Consider the following 4,762-nt stretch of genomic DNA (forward strand, 5'->3'; position numbering starts at 1 on the left):
GACTTTTTTAGATACACTAAGGTATATCTTCTTAAGTCTAAAGATGAGCTGAAAGCATGTTTTTGAAATTCAAAACAGAAGTGAAAAATCAATTAGACAGGAAAATCAAGAGGTTTAGATCTGATAGGGGTGGTGAATATAGTACTAAAACTCTAGAAGACTTTTGTGAGAAAAATGGTATTATACATGAGGTTAGTGTTCCATATACTCCCCAACAAAATGGTGTAGCCGAACGAAAAAATAGAACCCTTAAAGAAATAATGAACTCTATGATTTTAAGCTCTGGTCTATCTCACAATATGTGGGGAGAAGCAATGTTTTCTTCATGTTATATTCTTAATAGAGTCTCGCATAAGAAGTTAGACAAGATCTCATATGAGTTGTGGAAAGGGTTTGCTCCTAACTTGAAATTTCTGAAAGTGTGGGGGTGTTCGGCTAAGGTTGGTATACCTGATTTTAAACGAGTAAATGTTGGTTCTAAGACTTTTGATACTATCTTTATTGGTTATGCTCAAAATAGTTCTGCATATAGATTTGTCTCTAAATGATCATTCTATTTGTGAATCTAGAGATGCGGAATTTTTTGAGCATATTTTTCCTTTGATAAACAATGTGTCGAGTGATGTTCAAAATAATTATTCTATGTCTATGTCTATTAATTCTCATGTTGTACCTTCTTCTAGGGTTATTTGTAATGAGCATAAAAATGAACTTAGAAAAAGTAAGAGACATAGAATTGAGACAAGTTTTGATCCTGATTTTATCACTACTTTCTTAACTAAAAATTTTGATATTAATATTTTAAATGACGAATTAGTGTCTATCTATTTAATAGAAGAAGACTCTAAGACTTATGATGAAGCAATGAGATCAATAGATATCATATTTTAGAAATAGGCTATTAAAAGCGAATTAGACTCTATAATTTCTAATCACACTTGGGACTTGTATGATTTACCTGAAGATTGTAAGCCCATAAGTAGCAAGTGGATATTTAAGAAAAAATTGAGACCTGATGGTACAATTGATAAATGTAAGGCTAGATTTGTGATTAGGGGTTTTAACCAAAAGAAAGGTGTTGATTACTTTGATACTTATTCTCCTGTGACTAAAATAGCTACCATTAAAACTCTTATTGCTTTAGCCGCTATTCATGATTTAATGGTACATCAAATGGATGTTAAAATAGCATTTCTAGGGTGATTTAGAGGAAGAGATCTATATGACTCAACCTGAGGGTTTTGTGGTTCCAGGACAAGAGGATAAAGTATGCAAACTGAAAAAGTCCTTGTATGGACTAAAACAAGCACCTAAGTAATGGTATGAAAAATTTAATATCACATTGGTGGATAATGACTTTGTTGTAAATTCATCTGATACATATGTTTATTCAGAGATGATAGGTTCAGATTGTGTAATTATATGTTTATATGTAGATGACATGTTAATCTTTGGTCCTAATGTGAATGTTATTAACGAGACTATAAATTTGAAATGAAAGACCTTGGTGAAGTTGATGTGATTTTGGGAGTTAAAATCAAAAGAACTCCTAATGATTTCTCATTGGGTCAGTCTTATTACATTGAAAAGATGTTGAAAAAGTTTGATTGTTTTGATATAGTTCTAGTTAGAAATCCTTATGGTCCTAGCATACACTTGAAGAAGAATAAAGAATCTAGTGTTTCTCAAACTGAATATGCTAAAATAATTGTGAGTGTAATGTTTCTCATGAACTATACTCGTCCTGATATAGCTTATGTTGTTAGTAGATTGAGTAGATATACTCATAATCCCAGTAGTGAACGCTGGAATGCTCTTCATCGGTTGCTAAGGTATTTGAGAGGTATTATTAATTAGTGTTTGCATTTTAACAAATTTCCTGCTGTTTTAGAAGTTTTTTGTGATGCAAACTTGGTAACTGACAATGATGAAGTTGGCTCCACCAGTGGCTATGTGTTTACTTTGGGTGCAGGTGCTATTTCGTGAAAGTCTTCCAAACAGACTGGTATAACACATTCTACCATGGAATTAAAATTCATTGCTCTCAAGTTGGCAGTGCAAGAAGCTAAGTGACTGAGAAATCTTTTGGCAGATACGCCTTTGTGGGAAAGACAAACTTCACCAGTTTCTCTTCATTGTGACTCACAGGCAGCAATTGGAATCGCTAAAAATAGTGTGTACAATGAAAAAAAGAGACATTTACATCAGACATGGTGCAGTTAAACAATTGTTGAAACAGAGTGTTATTTCCTTGGAATATGTAAGGTTCGAAAGAAATTTGGCGGATCCTATGAACAAGGGCTTGACAAGGAAAATAATCCTTGAAACGTCGAGGGGGATAGGGCTAAAGCCCATTGATTGAGGTAATGTGGTGGACCTGTTGGGCCTCAATATACACCACATTTTTCATCCCTATGGCGTGAGGCAGTGTTTTATAAGGTTGGGTTTATTTTGCTCTTAATGATTCTATAGCCGTAAGGTGGTTTATTTGAGATAGACTTGATGGAGTCACCTATGTGAGTGTAAAGGTGTGGTCGCCTTTTATGAAAGACTTGGATCGTCTTTCTAGAGAACTCATAAGACCCAAGGTGTGTGTGCATGACCATAAAAGTACTTTATTTGTATCGCGGAGGTTGCTTAAAATGTAAGGATATGGTATGTGTTATGAGGGTCTCAATTCATATCTGCTCAGTTCAAGAGTACTTCACTTTGTGGATATTAGTTGTTGTCTCATAACACTACGTGTCAATTCAAATTGAAAGATATTGACACTTAAGTACATGTTCCTTCCTTTTGTTCAAAATTTGTTCTTACCCTTTAATTTGTCTTTGCATTAGTGGGGGATTGTTGAGTTAACTAATGTTGAGTTAATTACTCTAACTTTATTAACTAAATGTAATGCAACAAGACAAATGCAAATTACGTTTCAAATGAGAAGATACATCCTTCCAAAAACCAAAGTGATGTAATGACTTTTAATGTCATTAACCTTGGCAGTATGTTTGTGAATATTAAACTCTTCTATTTTTCAACTCCCTCTCTTGCAATCCTATATAAGAAGAGGCTTTGGGGAACATATTAAATACACTATCAATTTAAATAAAAAGAAGAGAAAAACATTTTCCTCCCTCTTCTTATCCTTAGAATATTTTTTGAGCAATTGATTTGAGCAACCTCCAAACTCTTAGCCACGAGTGCACGTGATTGAGAGAACTGTGGAACCTTGGGGAGCGAGGCTGTAGCGATTTGCACCGGAGTCGAGCCGAAATCCCTTTCAAGGTAGTGGCTTGCCACGATACAGTTTTTGTGATAAGCTCTTTACTACTTTATAATTTCAATCTAATATCAATATTTTAATATTTTTCCAAACAAAATCAACCAAATAACTACCTCACAATCTTGCGGAAATGATTGATCCACTACAAATACCAATTGCTCGTTCTTAACTCAAAACATACACAATAGAAGTAACAAAAAAAAACAAAACAAGAATGAGTAAGAAACATATAAACAACATCATTGTTGTTTGATCCAATTTCTAAACGATGACAAGGATCATCTTAAAGTGCTCCGATTCGATAATTATCACATGCACTACTCATTTTTAAGCTAATTTCAACAACAATATATATAAAACAAGTACATATACTTCAACATCACACTCAAAATTAAGATAAAGAGTAGCAAAGTCACTTTTAAATATATAGTACTACCCTATGTAGAACAAATCCTATATCATGTGAATATCAAAGTAATCCGTTATAGGTATTTACCTTTTTTACTTTCTCAATTTTCAATGTCCTTATGCATGAGTTGCAATGTCAAAACACATGAATTTTCCATCGGATCAAATCTCATCACAAACAATAATAAACATTTCAAAGTAACGAAGACATCAATCGACATGCCTGCTTCACCAATGTGGTTTCACACTTACATATATATTTTTTTATTTATTTTTTTGAATTAATTTGTTTGTCTATTTTAAAATTTTCTTATATATCCAAAAAAATGTGTTTAAAAATACTACAAAATAATGCTAATTGACAATCTAAAATTTAATCAAAAAATTGATTGCTTATAAAAAATTTCGATTGATTTATAAAATTAATCTATTTGTCACATAAAATGAGACAAAAAAAGTAATATTTATTATTTTAATTTGAAAACTATGTACAAAGTATTATAAATCTCAATTATTAACAACATATTAATACTTGAAATTCTATTTGTGCTACATATATTGGGACAAGGGAAGTGACATAAATTATTTAAAAATTACGTAAAAAGTATTAAAATTTACAACAATTAACAATTTAAAATATTTTAAAATTATATCAAAATTTAATTGACTCTCTACATTTTATCTATATCACATAAAGTGAGACAAAAAATAATAGATATTGGACTGTGCTAGCACGAGCACTTGTATCTATTATATCAATAATATTGAGATAAAATATATAAAGTGATAAACACCATATTAATTAAGTTATTAATTTCCATCTTATACTTTTATCCATTATAATTCACAGTAAATAAACATTTCAAAAGTATTATTTACTGCATAAATTATCTCTATATTATAATTTTAACATAATTGAACGTGAACCAAACGAAAAGAGTCAAAAATAAGTTGAAAAATATATCCAGTCAAAAGTATTATTTACTTCATTTTTTAAGAACTCTTCGTTATTGATAACCTCCCAATTTTTTTTTTCTGTTCATTCTCCTTTCTTTTTCTCGTTTAGAGTTACATACA

The sequence above is a fragment of the Solanum lycopersicum genome, chromosome 1 (assembly GCF_036512215.1).
Source record: "Solanum lycopersicum chromosome 1, SLM_r2.1".
Classification (NCBI taxonomy): Eukaryota; Viridiplantae; Streptophyta; class Magnoliopsida; order Solanales; family Solanaceae; genus Solanum; species Solanum lycopersicum.